This window comes from Panthera uncia, chromosome E1, assembly GCF_023721935.1.
Source record: "Panthera uncia isolate 11264 chromosome E1, Puncia_PCG_1.0, whole genome shotgun sequence".
Taxonomy (NCBI): Eukaryota; Metazoa; Chordata; class Mammalia; order Carnivora; family Felidae; genus Panthera; species Panthera uncia.
In genome coordinates this window covers 41,973,368-41,992,290 of record NC_064814.1, presented here as the reverse complement: position 1 = coordinate 41,992,290, position 18,923 = coordinate 41,973,368, and the positions used below count along the sequence as shown (strand labels likewise).

At 39.8% G+C, this 18,923-nt stretch overlaps 1 long non-coding RNA gene across 1 annotated transcript in view; it reads right to left on the bottom strand.

The window, feature by feature from the left end:
- Positions 1-271: 271 nt before the first annotated feature.
- LOC125927542 (uncharacterized) overlaps positions 272-18,923 on the bottom strand; it is a 33,443-nt gene continuing 14,791 nt past the window's right edge. Inside the window, exons 2-3 of the long non-coding RNA XR_007459361.1 lie at positions 4,641-4,804; positions 272-1,139 (exon numbers count right to left, since the gene is read on the bottom strand). This is a non-coding gene — a long non-coding RNA (uncharacterized LOC125927542). The remainder of the gene's footprint in view (positions 1,140-4,640; positions 4,805-18,923) is intronic.

Below are 18,923 nucleotides of genomic sequence, written 5' to 3'. Positions count from 1 at the left end.
CTCTCTCTGCCCCTCCCCCGTTCATGCTCTGTCTCTCTCTGTCTCAAAAATAAATAAACATTAAAAAAAAATTTAAAAAAAAAACATTCTCACCAGAAGAAAAAGAATTGTAAGAATGTGTGATGGTGGATGTTAACCAGAGTTATTGTGATGATCACATTGCAATATAGACATATATTGAGTCATGTTGTGCACCTAAAATTAATGTCATATGTCAATTGTATCTCATTTTTAAAAAAGCAGGCAAAATAATATTTCCAGAAATACAATTAAGATCTTCAGGAATTAGGAGTCAGAATATTTGCCCACTTGCTATCCACTCCTTTCACTTAGTGGCTACTCCAAGCTATTTTAGTTTCTGGTCCCATGTTCTAGGTTGAACTTCAATTTCTACCCATTCTTCTGTTCAAACTTACTTCTTTTTTTTCTTTTTAACTTCTTTCTTTCTTTCTTCCTTAGAGAGCACGTGTGAGCAGGGGAGGGGCAGAGAGAGAGAGAGAGAGGGAAAGAGAGAGTCTCTTAAGCAGGCTCTACACTGTCAGCACAGAGCCCAATGCAGGGCTCCATCCCATGAGGTGTGAGATCAGGACCTGAACTGAAATCAAGAGTCCCAGGCTTAATTGACTGAGCCACCCAGGCACCCCAGAGGGGCAGGGGTAGAGAGAATCTTAAGCAGGCTCTATGCTCAGCACAGAACCAGATGCAGGGCTCAATTCCACCACCCTGGGATCATGACCTGAGCCAAAATCAAGAGTTGGAAGTTCGACCGACTGAGCCACCCAGAACCCTTCCGGAGACATTTTGACTGTCGCAACTGGTGGGGTTGTATGTTACTGTTATCTAGTGGGTACAAGCCAAGGATGCTCCTAAACATTCTAGAATGTACAGGACGGCCCCCTGAAAGAAAGAATTATCCAGTCCCAAATGACAATAGTGCAGAGGTTGAGAAACCCTACAAATAACATCCTGTTATTATTACCTGTTTAAAGTGGCTTTATTTCATTGCCATGTTTATTTCCTTCACAATACTTACCATAATATGAATTTATCTTATTTCTTTGTGTGTTAATTCTCTGCATGTTCCATTAAAACATGAGCTCCATGATGTCCAGATCCTCATTTGCTTTCATCACTGCTGACTAAATGAATGAATGAATTCCATGAACCTGTAACTACTCAGTTTCCCCAATAATTTAAAATTTTATTTTACAAATTAATCTAATTCATTACCAAAAAAGCATCTACTTTTATTCATTAATTCAACCATTATTTTGTTCTGAGTACCAACTATGTGCCAAGTAAGAAGCTAGATGCTGGATCTGTAATAGGGAATAAGACATGGCCCTTGGTCTTTTTTTTTTTTTTTAATTTTTTTTAACGTTTATTTATTTTTGAGACAGAGAGAGACAGAGCATGAACAGGGGAGGGGCAGAGAGAGAGGGAGACACAGAATCGGAAACGGGCTGCAGGCTCTGAGCTGTCAGCACAGAGCCCGACACGGGGCTCCAACTCACGGACCGTGAGATCATGACCTGAGCCGAAGTCGGATGCTTAACCGACTGAGCCACTCAGGAGCCCCGGCCCTTGGTCTTAAAGAACTTATAAGTCAAGCACTGGCTGGGGAGGGTTACATATAAGTAAAAAGTCCATTTATAGTTTGGGACTGTGGGGAATTAAGGAGAATATATGGTCTCTGCTCTCAACAGGCTTAATTTCTTCCAAGGGCGGGGCTGTGGAATGAAAGATACAGATGAAATAAACAACTACAGATATCAGAAAAGAACACAAACAAGAAAAGCAAGATCCATACCAGCTATGGAAATCAGAGAAGGCTTTGCGGAAGAGGTGTTATTTGATTTGAGACATATAAGACAGATGAGAGGTTGATAAAATAGAAGGAGGAAATGGAGAAAAGGGGAGAGGGCATTCCAGGCAGAGAGAATAGCATGAGCCAAGGCACAGAAGTGTGTGCGCCAGGAACAAGTAGACGTGCTTGGCTAAAGCACAGGAGACCAGTGAGAGCTAAGGCTGGAAAGGGAATCTGGGTCCAAACTGGGTCAATTGACTATGAATACAAATGACCCAGATCTTGCCCACATTTCCGCTATTTCAGAGCAGCATTTCCTTCATGCACACCGGGAAAGGGAAGCTTAGAGAAATCGGGTGACTCACAAGTCATTAGTAGACCTTTATTGTTTTGACTGTCAGGATTTGGGGGAGGTTCCTGGCTTACCATCCCTCCCAGGACCTTGGTATGATGACACATGTGAAGGGACAGAGCTCCTGATTTATAATAAGGACACTTCCTGTCTCAGTGTATAAACAATGTATTGCCAGATTGAATTTGGCAGGGGGGTAGATAAACAGGCTCGAAAACGAGTATTATTTTTCCTTTAATTCTGAGGTAAGATAGGAATGGGTGGACACTAATGAAGGAAGGATAAGGAAACAGGAGGGGGACCAAATAACGGAAAGAATAGGTCAGTTTGTTTGAGAAACAAGCTATGCTGAAGTATTTATTTGCAAAATTCCAGTTGCCATAGCAATTGGATGCTGTTCTTCCCACTGTTCCTCCTTTTATCCTTTGCACGGCCTTCAAAGAAGTCATTTCCTAGGCGGATGTAGTCCTTGCCGTTTATCTTAAAGATTTGGGGTCATTTCTTGCCTCCTGCTTTCCCCTTTCCCTTTTAGCAGTCCAAATCCAGCCACTCGTCTGGGAAGAACTGGATGGTACTGGCCATTTCAGGAGCAGGATCTTCAGTACAGAGGAGGTTTACTCAGCCAGATCCTAGTGGAAATGCCCAGCTGCTGCCTTCTGTAGCATCCCAGTGTATAAATAAGTGATAAGTATAGGGACTAAGTACAATGTGGCATGGCTTGAGAAACACACACACACACACACACACACACACACACACACACACACAACTTGCAGGTTAGAGACACTATAGTCAAAACTCTCTAAAACCCAAGGGTGCCTGGGTGGTTCAGTTGGTTAAGCGTCTGACTTCTGCTCAGGTCGAGCCCCACATTGGGCTCTGTGCTGACAGCTCAGAGCCTGAAGCCTGCTTCAGATTCTGCGTCTCCCTCTCTCTCTGCCCTTCCCCCTCTCGTGCTCTGTTTCTGTCTCTCTCTCAAAAATAAATAAACATTAAAAAAAATTTTAAAACAAAAAACAAAAGCAAAAACCACAACACTCTAAAACCCAGAGTAAGGGGTGCATGGCTGGCTCAGTCTGAAGAGCATGCACGTGACTCTTGATCTTGGGGTTGTGAGTTCGAGCCCCATGTTGGGTGTAAACATTACTTAAGTAGATAAAACTTAAAAAATTGTTAAAAGAAATAAAATAAAATAAGACCCAGAAGAAGAATTATCCCTTATTGGAGGAAACAATAATGGTTATGAGTCACATTGTCTTATTCCCCTGGGTCCTCCCAACAACCCTGTGAACCAATTGTAGGTAGTATTTACTGAGTGCTTACTTTGTGCCGGACACTCTTCAGACTCTGTGTTATCTCATCTAAGCTATCCCAACAACCTTTGCTGCAGATGATTATCATTATTTCAAAATTGAAAAATAACATAGACTTAATTATTGGATACAGATAACATGCCAAGGTACTGGGTAAGCATTTGGCATGCATTTTCCTGTGGCAAAGTGGTTCTATATTTTACTGAGGATCAAGGAGGTTAAATAGCTTGCCCTAGTCTATATAGGGCAGAATGGGAAGAAGCAAGATTCAAAGCTAGGCTTTCTTATTCCAAAGCCCATGAGCTTAAGCTCTCCAAAAATAGAAATGGAAGTTCAGAGAGTTTAAAAGTCTTGCCCAAGTTTACACAGCCAGCAAGTCTCAGACTGAATCCAGGTTGATTCCACAGTTGAAATGCTGACATTTCACAATAAGGAAGATAATAGCAAATAATTCAGTTCTTTCGTTTGAAGCTAACTCTGAGAGCAGAGCCATCTAACTGGGTTTGATTCCACTATAGTCTTTAAATATAGCTCCCTCTGGGGCACCTGGATGGCTCAGTCAGTTAAGCGTCCACTTTGGCTCAGGTCATGATCTCACGGTCTGTGAGTTTGAGCCCCGTGTCAGGATCTGTGCTGACAGCTCAGAGCCTGGAGTGGAGCCTGCTTTGGATTCTGCGTCTGCCTCTCGTTCTCTGCCCCTCCCCCACTCGCACTCTTTGTCTCTCTCTGTCTCAAGAATAAACATTTAGTAAATAAATAAATAAATAAATAAATAAATAAATAAATAAAGTTCCCTTAGAAGTTAGTTGGTGAATCACTAGCCAGACTTTTTGGTATCTGGCTACTAAACTGTAAACTTTCGCGGCAAATACTTCCTATTCTAAAGGTGTTTACCAACTATTTAGGGGAAATAGACTTTAAAAAGGAGAGAAGGAAAGGAGGAAGGGAGGGAGGCAGACAGGCAGATAGGAAGAGAAGAAAGAAGCAAGGGAATAAAAATAATAGTATAGGAGGCAAGATACAGTATTTTTATCTTTAACTTCTGGAACTAGTGAAGATCGACTTTTACTATGTACATTTTGTAAAATGAGACCAGGATGGATTTTGGTACTAACTGGTGAGTGTTCAAACTCAGTGCTTTTCAAATTTTAATGTACAGATGAATCACCTGGAGGATCCTGTTAAACGCAGATGCTGATTGAGTCCTCTAGGGCAGGGTTGCGATTCTGTGTTTAGAAGACGCTGATGCAACTGTTTGTGGGTCACACTGAGCAGCAAGGCTCTAGCTTAAGTGGTATGATTTATTTTCATGTAAAAATGATGAACATAAATCTGTAGAAGAGAAAAAAACCGAATTCACATTAAACTGTATTTATACTTACCTTATTACTTAATGATTGCCATGAGGATCTGCTTCCTCCAAAATAAAATTTCCACTGGCCTGTCAGAGCATCCAACATTTTTCACTATAGTTCTCCTTTGGGTTAAAATATGTCTCCTAAAAGTTTTATTCAAAGGCAAACATATGGGGGTCCCTGGGTGGCTCCATTGGTGGAGTGTGTGACTCTTGATCTTGGGGTTGTGGGTTTGAGCCCCACGTTGGGTGTAGAGATTACTTAAACAATCAAATCTTAGAGGCACCTGGGTGGCTCAGTCAGTTGAGTGTCCAACTCTTGATTTCGACTCAGGTCATGATTCCAGGTTTGTAGGATCCAGCCCTGTGTCGGGCTCCATGCTGAGCATGAATTGGGATTCTCTCTCTCTCTCTCCCTCTACCTCTCTCCCTGGCTTGCGGGTGCACACGAGCTCTCTCTCTCTCTCAAAAATAATAAGTAAACTTAAAAAAAAATCTAAAAAAAAAAAAAAAAAGGCAAACGTGCCTCCCTGACTGTCTTCTTGCTTGCCTTCCTGTCCTCCTGACTCCCTCTCTTCCTAAATAATCCAGTCCAAAAGCCATTTGGTGGCGCTGAGCAAAGCAGGTGTCCACATAAAGGGCAGTGTCAACTGGGTGAACATTGTTGCAGTGGGAGTGGGGTGGGGAGAGTGTTTGCCTGGGGAGGAGGCATCATGGATATGGGTGATTAGCCACTTTGCAAAATGAGGGAGAATTAATTCAATAAGTAAATATCGAGGATATTTCACTGTGGGAGTCACAGATACAGAAAGGGAGAAAACTAGAATGGCCCTCTAATATTATATTAGAATTGGACTTACAGTGTGAACTCAAGGTTTAACGTGTATAGAAACGGACATAAAAACAAATATTATAGATGCAAATGTCTGTGTATGTACATACACATATATGTACATAATATATACATGTAAACAATATTATATATTGTACACAACATAAATTCTATACATATATATGTATAAACAACCATTAGCTTCTAGAGGGTCTGGGAACAGCAAAAACCCAATAGCAATGAGTACACAGTACCCATATCTTGTTTTCTAAATAGTACTCTCTGTTAAAAGATATCAGGGATGCTGGGAGAAATAGCTTATTCCAAGGCTGGGATATGGGAAATATAAAATAAACTTGGAACATCTTACTCTGGCAAAAAAAAAAAAAAAAAAAAAAGTACTAAAAAAATGATAGGGTATGTCAAAAGGACACAGAAATCAGCTCAAAGGGACTAAATAAATAAAACAAATAACGACAATAATGTATTATACAGAAATCTATAAGTCCATATTGATATAAATAAATAGATGAATAAACAAACCGGAGGACTAGAAAGATTTTCTTTACACTCAAGTGCTAACTAATAACCACAGAAAGAAGACTAGAATGAGAAAATCACCATTTGGCAACCATTGTAGCCATAGTTAATTCAGCCAGGAAACATCGTGAATACTAAAATTAATGGGTGAAAATTTCATGAGGAACAGAATTTTCACATAGTCTCAAAATACTTTCCCATAAAATACTTAATTACAAAGTGAAAAAGAGAAACTCTAGGGTGGAGAAACCTGGCAGATACAACATTAATCAAGTGATCAAAGTTACCATCACCAGTAATGGCACAAATTGAAATTGTGTACCATTTGATAGGACGCGATGAGAAAAATACAATGTTACTTCTGTGAAAATTCTACCAGAAATGCACTACCTGAATCTAATTTTTTAATTGTTTATTTATTTTGAGAGACAGAGAGTGTGAGCAGAGGAGGGAGGGACAGAGAGACACAGAATCCAAAACAGGCTCCAGGCTCTGAGTTGACAGCACAGAGCCTGTTGCGGGTCTCAAATCTATGAACTGTGAGAGCATGACCTGAGCCAAAGTTGGATGCTTAACTAACTGAGCCACCCAGGTATCCCTGCCTTACTTGAATCTAATCATTAGGAAACATCAGTCAAACCCAACTTAAGAGGCGGTCTACAAAATCATTGGCCAACAGTCTTCAAACGTGTAAGATATTAAAAGTCAAGGAAAGATTAAAGAACTACTATTCCAGATTAAAGGTCACAACTAAATGCAACATAAAAACTTAGATCTAATCCGTAGCTACAAAGGACATTATTGGGACAATATGAATAGATTCTGAGTATTAGGTGGCAGTCACGTATCAGTTTTGATGATGGATTGTAGTTATGTAGGAGAACATCCATGTTTGTAGGAATTATATTCTAAAGTATTTGTGGATAATGGGACATCATGTTGGCAACTTTCACCCAAATGGATTGGGGTGGGGGAGGAGTTATTCATATTATTCTTACCAAAAAAAAAAAAAAAGTATACTTAGGATGTTGAAGTGACTTATTAAAGAGCTCTATTATCAATTAATAACACCTAAGTATACAGGATATTACTATCCAAACAGTGTATTTTCTGGCTCTAGCCTACGGGTGTGATGACATTAAATAATCACTATTTAGTAATGTGGTTGACCCTGTTTGTTGCCTTCCCAACTGCTGCTCCCTTCTATTTTTTATTGCTAACAGAACTCCAACTTTATTGAGATATGGACACCTTGGTCCTTCCTATCTCCAGGAGGTGAATTTTTATTTGGTCTAAGCCAATCATGGTTTAGGCATGGGCATGTAATATAATTCTAATCAATGATGCATGAAACAGGTATTTTGGGGTGAGAGATAGACCCTTAGGGAAAGATACAGACATACAGAATGAAAAGTTTCTTTTGATGCGGCCATGTCTACATGTGATACCCTAGAACTGCAGCAGCCATCACACAACCATGAGGAGATACCCCGGGGATAAAAGCCAACACACTAAAGATGACAGAGAGGGAAGGGAGAAAAAAACAAAAAAAAACCCATCAAACCTCCTATATCCATGATAATGTCATCTGCTGCTAAATTAAACATCTTAGTAACTACACTATCTCCTGTCTATTATGTGAGATAATAACTTTTCTTATTTATTTAATTTTATTATTATTATCATTATCATTATTATTTTAAGTAAACTCCAACTCCTAACGTAGGGCTTGAACTCAAGGTTCTGAGATCAAGAGTTGCATGCTTGGGGCGCCTGGGTGGCTCAGTCGGTTGAGTGACCGACTTCGGCTCAGGTCATGATGTCACGGTTTGTGAGTTCAAGCCCCGAGTCGGGCTCTGTGCTAACAGCTCAGAGCCTGGAGCCTGCTTCTGATTCTGTGTCTCCCTCTCTCTCTGTCCCTCCCCTGCTCATGCTCTGTCTCTCTCTCTGTCTCAGAAATAAACATTACAAAAAAATTTAAAAAAAAAAAAAAAAAAAAGAGTTGCATGCTTTACTGACTGAGCCAGCCAGGCGCCCCTAAATTTTCCTTACTTAAATCATTTGAGCTGGAGTTTTCTGTTGCTTGCAACCAAAAGCAGCTTAATTGAGAAAGACAGCCCAGAGGAATTTTTAGTCCCCAGATTTTCCAAGATAGACCTCGTTGCCCTCTGGCTAGGTAAACTAACATGTACCCCATTCCCACAAATTTGAATGGAGTTTGAACTCATGGAAAAAGACAGTTACCTGAACACTTATGTAGCTCACACATGAAACCTGACGTCCTGTTTCTGAAAACCTAATGGCGTTGCACTGGCTGGAATATAAGCCTTTGATTTAACACTTCCCACAATCTGGACTGTTTTGCTTACTAGACAACAAAATTTTCTGTAAAGATTTATATGGAACATTCCATCCTTTAGCATATTCCCAATGATATATGCTATTGTTTATTCTTTCTCATCCCTTAATCTGTTGATAAAATTTTATGTAACGGTCAGAAATTAAAATTCTGTAAAAATCTCTGTTAACTGCATACTAAATAGATTCTCATTGAATAAGCACATCTTTCTCTTACCCTTCCTTTGTAGTCATATACTATGAGTGCTTGAATAAGTTTTGTGTTTCTGTTTTATTTTTTTTAATAATCTTCACTTGTTTTTTTAAAAAAAATGTTTAAGTTTAGGGGTGCCTGGGTGGCTCAGTTTGTTGAGCACTGACTTCAGCCTACGTCATGATCTTGCAGTCCATGAGTTCGAGCCCCACATCAAGCTCTGTGTTGTCAGCTCAGAGCCTGGAGCCTGCTTCAGATTCTATGCCTCCCCCTCTCTCTGTCCCTCCCCTGTTCATGCTCTGTCTCTCTCTGTATCTCAAAAATAAATAAATGTTAAAAAATGTTTTTAAATAAAATAAAATAGGGGCGCCTGGGTGGCTCAGTCAGTTAAGTGTCCGGCTTCAGCTCAGGTCACGATCTCGTGGTCCGTGAGTTCGAGCCCCGCGTCGGGCTCTGTGCTGATGGCTCAGAGCCTGGAGCCTGCTTCAGATTCTGTGTCTCCCTCTTTCTCTGCCCCTCCCCTGCTCATGCTCTGTCTCTCTCTGTGTCAAAAATAAATAAACGTTAAAAAAAATTAAAAAAAATAAATTAAATAAAAAAAATTTTTAGTTGATTTCTTTATTTTGAAAGAGACAGAGAAAGCATGAGCAGGGGAGGTGCAGAGTGAGAGGGAGAGAGAGAGAGACTCCCAAGCAGGTTCTCCACTGTCAGCGCAGAGCTGGATGCAGGGCTCAAACCCATAAAACCATGAGATCATGACCTGAGCCGAAATCAAGAGTTGGACTCTCAACCAACTGAGCCCCCCAAGTGCCCCTAATATTTACTTGTTTTATCAGATTTTTCCCAATGTTCAATTTCTGTCTTTTTGTTGCTCTTTTGGTCATGTGCTCTTTCTTGGATTTAGAATAATATGGTGGTTAAAAGCTTGAGATAGGCTTTTCTTATTTGCTGTATGATCTTAAAGAAGTTACATAACTCTTCTGGGCCTCAATTTTCAAATCCATCATATAGGGATTCAGACAGCTCCTACCTCGCAGGGTGATTATTAGAATCAAGTGAGAAAATGAATAGAAAGATCTTTGTAAGAACACCTACGATTTCATTTGGTAACTCATTAAATAATAGGAATGTAGTACTAAGGTATCACCTATACATCACCTTACATAACTTTCTGTAGGATTTTACTATTACAATTTGTTTAACTGTTTCCCTATTAATAGACTTCAGGAGATAATAGTGGTTGGAAGCATTTGGCTTTGGAGTTGAGCAGAACTGTTGAATCCTATATTTACCGCTATTTATTTATTTATTTATTTATTTAAGATTTTATTTTAGGTAATCTCTATACCCAACATGGGGCTTGAACTCACAACCCTGAGATCAGAGTTGCATGCTCCACTGACTGAGCCAGCCAGGCACCCCTAACACTTTTTATTAGAATGATCTTGGGAAAGTGACTTCACCTCTCTGATCTTCAGTTTCTTCATCTGAATAATGAAAATCATAAACCTACAGTTGATCCACATTATTTATAGATTCTGTATTTGTAAATTTGCCTGGTTGCTAAAACTTCTTTGTAATTCCCAAATCAGTACTTGTGGTGCTTTTGTGCCTCTTTGTGGACACGTGCAGAACAGTGAAAATTTATTTTTTATTTATTTTTAATTAAAAAAATGTATTTATTTTTGAGAGAGAGAGAGAGAAAGGGAAGGGGAAGGGCAGAGAGAATACCAAGCAGGCTCTGTGCTGTCAATGTGGGGCTTGAACTTACAAACTGAGAGATCCTGATTTGAGCTGAAATCAAGAGTCAAATGATTAACTGACTGAGCCACCCAGTCGTTCCCAGGGCAGTGAAAATTTTGAGTTGTCCACCTTGCAAGTTCCCAGCTTGAGATCTGCCTTCTCGCTTCAGCTCTCACACTGTAAACATGTGTCCTTTTTGTGGTCTAAATAGTGTGGTCTAACACTAAATAGTGTTACATTTTTTTGCATTTTATGCTTTCTGTTGATTTCACCAATTAGATGGCCTCCAAGCATATTGGGGAAGTGCTGTCTACTGTTCCCAAGTACAAAAAGGCTGCCAAGGAGACGATGGAGAAAATACACATATTGGATAAGCTTCATTCAGGCGTGAATTATAGTGCTGTTGGTTAGGATTGCAATGTTAAGGGGTCAGTATATATTAAATATGGTATCTTTAAACAGAAACACACATAAAACGAAGTTATGTATTGTTGATCAGCTGAAAAAATATTATGACCACAGGTTCACAGGAACCTAATCTGGTATCTGCCTTAGTAGCAATGGTTTCCACATTATAGAATAACTACTGTAAATAATGAGAATTGTTATTTATAATAACTATATAATTAAATAATGAGACTGGATTCCATAAGGCTGTTACGGCAAGGCTTAACTGAACTATTGCGTGCAAGCGTTCAGCATTATGCCTGGCACATGGAAGTTAGGACAAGTGTAAGATAGAGGGGAAGACTTTGGATAGATTTTTGTCATTTTGATTGTGACACGTATCTAAGTACCACGTGGTTAAAAGCAGGAATATATTTGAGTGAAAACCATGAAGATCTAGAAATTTCACAATGAAACTCTCAGGCTAAGCCACCGGATTCCCCTTAAGGTTCAAACAGACCATTTCCTTGTAAACAACAGTTTACTTTTACAAAAATAGATGACCTAGCTCATGATCATAATTAGCCTTCTGGAATTGAATGACAATTGCAAATGAGTGACTATTGTTCCTTCTTCTCACTTTCCTAAACTGCTGGAGAGTTCCTACTCCTTTTTCTCAGAATGGGCATTTTAAGAGTGAAAATGCCACATTTTGTTGATGATTCCATTATAAATACGCTTAAGTAATACAATAAAAAGGGCAAGTATTTCACAGATGAAATATATTGCACTTTCACAAGAAGCTCCAGAAGGAAACTCATAATTCTCATTTCAAGGATGTCGAAACAAGGCTCAGCAATAAAGTTGAGCAGCTAAGTGACAGATCTGAGTAAGACCTGTGCCTCGTATCCTGCACTGTGCTCTGCAATTACTGAGATTAGAAACAGTGGAGCCTGGACATGCCTTTCCGTAAGAGATTGCACTGATCCTCTCTCAATTACCCCAAGGCTCCAAACTTTTTTTTCCCTACCTTATGGGCTCTGCATATGCCATTTTCTTTTCCTGGAACACTCTTCCCCATCCTTTCCCCTAACTCTTACTCATCTTCTGGGTTCCGGCTGAAATGTCACTTACTCAGAGAGGTCATGTTGAACCCCTCCCTTCTCCTGCCCTAAAATATCCCCTCCCCCAATTATCTTTCATAATATTCTGTACTCTTCTCTGTAATCCTCATCACAATTTGCAATTATATGTCCATTTGTATAAGTATTTGTCTTCTCCACTAGGCTCTTGGCCCTATGCAAGCAGGGACCCCGTTCTCCACTGCAAATCCACTCCCTAGTACAGTGCCACATGTATAACAATAGGCTCAGAAATAAATATTAACTGAAAGACTAAATGAATGAATGAAATGTCGTGTTTCACACACTACCTGGTAAAGATCACTTGGAGTGGAAATGGATGTTACTAATAACACTTTAATGATTGGTGGTGGGCTTCAACATTCTCTACTCTCCCTGCCCCCCAAACCTCTACCCTCACCGTCAAGTAGTATTTGTCTAGTACGTCTTAATCTCCTAGGGCCAGACCTAGTCTCTGTAAATTTGGAGATTGGTTTTTGGAACAGATACACATACCAGGACTGATTCAATTTGTAGGATTTTAGGCTTAAAAATCCTTTCTGAAATAAAGTTCGATTTCATATTATTTTGGAGTAACTCCAGGCATTCACCATTCAATGTGAATAATTCAATATTATTCTGGAGTAACTCCAAGGCATTCACCATTCAGAGAAAAAGACATTTGTTTTGTTTTGCTAAAACTGAACTCAGACTATTTGAGAGACACTGCTGCATTTACAGATAATTTTGTGCATTTTAGGTATCTAAGAATGGATATTGCTTTTGGATGGTTATAATATATTCTTTCTATTTGTACTGATACCCTACAAACTTTTTATTATATATTTTAATTATAAATAATAACTTTTTTCTAATTGCAAAAGCAAGCATATTCTCTGTAGAAATTTTGGAAAATGCAGAAAAGCAGGAAGAGGAAATAAAAAGTATAAAGAAACAAATAAAAATCACCCCAAATTCTACCACCTAGAGATAACCATTGTTAACATGACACACACAGATATTATATATGACTTATTATACATAACATATAAACACATTATATAAACTATATATTAGTGTACATATGCAATATATGTACATACATACATGTATAATCTGTATACTGTATAATCTGTCTCTATATAGTACACACACACATGTATATATTAGTTATCATTTACTGAGTATGTCAGTTACTTTGATTTCCTTTTTATACATTTATCTCTTGTAATCTTCTCAGTAGTTCTCCAAGAAGATACTATCATTCTCACTTTACAGGTGAGTAAATTGAGGATGAGAGTTAATTGTTGGCCTAAGGTCATCAGTTAGTAAATAGTAGATCTGAGACACAAATCTAGATCCAATTCTAAAGTCTATAATCAACCATTATGCTGCAGGACTGCCTGTCCATTTCCATATCTTCAATTAAATTGGAATTACTGTAGAAATAATGTTGATCTTGCTTTTTGTTATATTTTGTATAACATTCCATATACTTTGCTAACCTAATTTTTATTTATTTATTTTTTAATGTTTATTCATTTATTTTTTAATTTTTATTCATATTTGAGAGAGAGAGGGAGGGAGAGCACTAGCAGGGGAGGGGCAGAGAGAGAGGGAGACACAGAATCCAAAGCAGGCTCCAGGCTCTGAGCTGTCAGCTCAGAGCCCGATGCGGGTCTCCAACTCACAAACCGTGAAATCATGACCTGAGCTGAAGTCAGACGCTTAACTGACTGAGCTACCCAGGCGCCCCTCATCTTATTTTCTTAATCTTTTTTTTTCATATTCTGCATAATTTTCTCTTTTTCTTGTCTCTTACTGTCTGGACTATGTATTCTTTGCTTTTTATTTTATTTTTTAATTTTTAATTTTTTAAAAGTGTATTTATTTTGAGGGGGAGGGGCAGAGAGAGAAGGAGAGAGACAACAAGCCCAAGTCAGCTTCACACCTCCACACTGTCAGCACAGAGCCCTGTGGAAGGGCTCCATCCCACAAACTGCGAGATCATGACTTGAGCCGAAATCGAGAGTTGAGCGCTTAACTGACCGAGCCACCCAGGTGCCCCTCTTTGTTTTTTAAAGTCTGTTTAATGATTTGGAAGTTATATATCCTGTTTTTATTCTAAAATTATCTACACTTATCTTTACTTTATTATTATTTTTTTGCCTACCTTTAAATTAAAGAAAACTACCTCTTTTCAATATCACAGCGAAATCACAGTTCTTGATTTCTCCAGTGTAAGATGCAGTACTTAGCACACTTTATTCCCCCTCATTCTTTTTTTTTATTAAATTTTTTAAATCTTTATTTATTCTTGAGAGAGAGAGAGAGACAGAGCACAGCAGGGGAGGAACAGAGAGAGGGAGACACAGAATCTGAAGCAGGCTCCAGGCTGTGAGCTGTCAGCACAAAGCCCGACACGGGCCTCGAACTCACAAACCGTGAGATCACAACCTGATCTGAATGAAATTGGACGCCCAACCGACTGAGCCACCCAGGTGCATCCCCCCGATTCTTTTTCTTTCTTTCTTTCTTTCTTTCTTTCTTTCTTTCTTTCTTTCTTCCCTCCCTTCCTCCCTCCCTCCCCTCTTCCTTCCTTCCTTCCTTCCTTCCTTCCTTCCTTCCTTCCTTTCTTTCTTTCTGTAAGGTCTATGCCCAACTTGGGGCTTGAACTCCTGATCCCGAGATCAGACATCTCATGCTTTACTGACTGAGACAGCCAGGTGTCCTCCCCTCATTCTTTACCTCCCACTCTCCACCTCTCCCAGCTTGATTTTAGTGCAATCTGGCCCTTTCTACCTTGATTATTCTTCTTGGAAAAACAAATTTCTTTTTTCTTATATTCTGTATTTTCTCTCATTTTAGACACTCAAAGATCTTTTTTTTTTAAATTTTTTAATGTTTATTTCTGAGAGAGAGAGACAGAGCACGAGGAGGGGAGGGGCAGAGGGAAAGGTGACAGAATCCAAAGCAGGCTCCAGGTTCTGAACTGTCAGCACAGAGCCCAATGAAGAGCTCGAACTCACAGATCATGACCTGAACCAAAGTCAGACCCCAACCAACTGAGCCACGCAGATGCCCCTGACACTCAAAGATCTTTTAAGCATAAGTCCTTTCATGCCATGACTTTCTTCTCTCTTCTTGAGTTCTAATTCAGCAGTATGTGTTTGAGCCATTTTTTCTTTCAGAACAGATAATCTGGGTGGTTTAATTTTTGAGACTTTAAGCCCAAGCACTTATTTTTGAGGCTCTCACAACTGCATGACAACTTGGCTAAGTCTACACTTAATTCTTAAATTATAAACATTTACCCTGAGAATTCTGTGGGATATGCTTTGACTTGTGTCCTACAGTGCTGCAGAATTCTGAGGCCAGCTTGAGTTCAGTTCCTTTGGAGATAAACTGTTTTGTTTTTGTTTTTCCCTGGCTGGATTCTTGAAGGCTTTTTTCTTTATCCTTGAAATATTTAATAATGTCACCTGGTTAGTCTAGATGTTGGTTTCTTTTCATTCATTTTACCAGCAGGCTTAAGTCTGGGGACAATTATTTAATTATTGTTTCTATTCCTACCCTGTTTCCCCCTTCTGAGATTCTTTTTTTTTTTTTTTTTAGATCTTTTTTTTTAATGTAATCTCTACCCTACATGTGGGGCTTGAACTCATGACCCCAAGGTCAAGAATCGCATGCTCCACCAAATGAGCCAGCCAGCATCCCCCCACACCTCCCCTCCACCAGATTCCTAATGTAATCAGTCAGCTTATTCAACAAAGATTTATTGAGCAACTACTTAATGGTAGGCACTATTTTCTTTTCTTTTTTTTTAAATTTTCTTAAATGCCTTTTTATTTATTTTTGAGAGAGAGAGACAGAGCGTGAGCAGGGGAGGGGCAGAGACTGACAGAAACACAGAATCTGTGCTGACAGTTCACAGCCTGAAGCAGGGCTTGAACTCATGAACTGCAAGATCATGACCTGAGCTGAAGTCGGCCGCTTAATCCACTGAGCCACCCAGGCGCCCCTAGACACAATTTTCAGTAGTGGGGAAATATTATTAGGGAATGCAAATGCTTACATTTTTGTTGATTGGATTTCCTGAATCTGCTCTGTATATTACCCGCTTTTGTTCTGATTTTTCTTTTTTTTAAAAAAAATTGTTTTTAACATTTATGTATTATTGAGAGACAGAGAAAGACAGAGCATGAGCATGGGAGGGGCAGAGAGAGGAGGAGACACAGAATCCGAAGCAGGCTCCAGGCTCTGAGCTGTAACACAGAGCCAGATGCGGGGCTCAAACTCACAAACCACCGCGAGATCATGACCCACGCCAAAGGCAGATGCTTAACTGACTGAGCCACCCAGGCGTCCCTGTTCTGTTTTTTCAAGGGGACCTCATACTTTGAGCTGTGGCATCTTTGTATATGTGTTGTTTTTTTTTTTAACACTTATTTATTTTTGAGACAGAGAGAGACAGAGCATGAACGGGGGAGGGGCAGAGAGAGAGGGAGACACAGAATCGGAAGCAGGCTCCAGGCTCTGAGCCATCGGCCCAGAGCCCGACGCGGGGCTCGAACTCACGGAGTGTGAGATCGTGACCTGAGCTGAAGTCGGATGCTTAACCGACTGAGCCACCCAGGCGCCCCTGTATATGTGTTTTTTAAGTAAACTGTGCCCCCAGTGTGGGGCTTGAACTCACGACCCTGATATCAAAGTCACATGCTCTACCAACTGACCCAGCCAGGCACCCCAAACTGAGACATCTTTGAATAGTCCTTTGGTTTTTCTCCATCTGCTCATCTTAACATAGAGAGGTCTATGTGTGTCTAGCTTTGGTTAATATTTAAGTAGGAATTGCAGTGGGTTCAGTTAGAGATTGAAATGGGTCTGAGCGTAAGGCTTGACTGTCTCTCCCCCTGCCCTCACCTGGCCTTCAATCCTAAATAAGGGAATGCTCATGGACTTCTATTGGGGTGATAATACATTTTACAGAAGTGGAATCTTGAACTGGCCCTTCCTTGTAATTGAGTCCTTTTATATTCTAACTAGCAGAAGTTCCTCAAAGTTTTTGGCACGTGGAAGACTTTTCTTCTATGTTTATTCCTTCGATCTTTTCTATGTAAACTTAAAATGAGGTGATTTAGAAGCCTTGTCCTCATAAAGACATTTTATTAAAGAAACCACAAAATAATGTTTTTTCTTTATGTGAAGAGGGTGATAAAAAAATGCTCAAGACTCATAATTGTACGTAGTCTTGAAAGTTTTAGTAAAGGGTCTCAAACCCCGCGTGGGAGTCAGGAGGATGGAATTTGATGATTGTGACAGGTAATTTCACTTGTGGCTTTGAACAAACTATTTGAACGTCAGGTTCTCTAATCTCAGATCTCCTTACGTCATAGTGTGACAGGGAAAGCACCAGAAAAAAAAACAAAAACAAATGTGGAATGAACTGCTCAAAGACAGACACTAAGGAAATCTGATTGTTGCTGTTTGAATGCTATTATAGCTTTGAGCACTTTCAAGCTAGCCCAAAGAGTGTCTGGGGGAGGGATAGCAAATGAGAACTGGTTGCTGGGAAGCTCAGATATGAAAAGCATTTCTGAAGTGTAGCTGGGAAGGAACGAACACTGCTTTGGACACTGTCATGTAGTGTAAGCCCCAAGAGAGTGGTAAATGTGGACCCACACTTCTGTAAGGTCAAATTACTATTCGAGACTTATCTGAAATTAGTTTGCCCTTCCTCTTCAGGAAAATGAAGGCCTCTTGGTGGGTGAATCATGCCTTAATAAATGACTTTAGTACTTCTGGCCAGAATAGACAGCACGTGTTGTCTATCTTTCCGAGATGATTTGGAAGTGTGCAAAAGGAAACATCGGTACAGTTACCTCAGAAGCTTAAAGAAAATATCTTGTTGCCCCAGGCCAAACTTTCCGGCTTCTACCTGTTTACACTATTAATTCTTACTGTATTTTATGATTCAATTTCTTTTTTTTAAGTTTTTTTAAATGCTAGTTTTTAAGAGAGAGAGAGAGAGAGAGAGAGAGAGATGGAGTGTGAGCGGGGGGAGGGGCAGAGAGAGAGGGAGACACAGAATCTGAAGCAGACTCCAGGCTCTGAGCTGTCCGCACAACTGTGAGGACAGCTCAGAGCCCAACGCGGGGCTCGAACTCGCCAACCGTAAGATCATGACCTGAGCTACAGTCAGATGTTTAACCGAGTGAGCCACCCAGGCGCCTCTATGATTCAATTTCTTTACGCAATTCCTGTAAAATTCAGTATGAAATTTCCTAATCATGGGAAAAAATATTGTCATTACTAAGATCCATAACACTGCAGCTGTTTCTGCACTATGGAGATAAATGGCCTTCTGTGTCATTTGTCATTTTCTTTTTTTAAGTAATGGACATGAAATGGAAGGATAAGAATTTCTCCCCTCTGGGCAACATTGTGCAAAATACACTTGTAACACAGGGACCAAAATAGAATAGGACACCTTAATTTATTCAACAGTTGGTTCATCTCCTGCCACGTCCCAGACACTGCACTAGGAGCTAGAGATACATCAGTAAACAAGACACAGTTCCTGTCCTCATGTAGTGTCAAATCTAGTGGGGAAGACTAATCAAGTATTTTATTTTTTATTTTTTTAAGTTTATTTTATTTTATTTATTTTTTTAATTTTAAAAATTGTGTTTCCATATTTATTTTTTGAGAGAGAGCAAGCTGAGGACAGGTAGAGAGAGAGGGACAGAGAAATCCCAAGCAGACTCTGTGCTGTCAGCACAGAACATGATGCGGGGCTCAAACTCACCAACTGAGATCATGACCTCAGCCAAAACCAAGAGTCGGAAGCTTAACCCACTGAGCCACCCAGGGACCCCCCCCCCCCCACTTTTCTCTAATCAAGTATTTTTTTTTTTAATGTT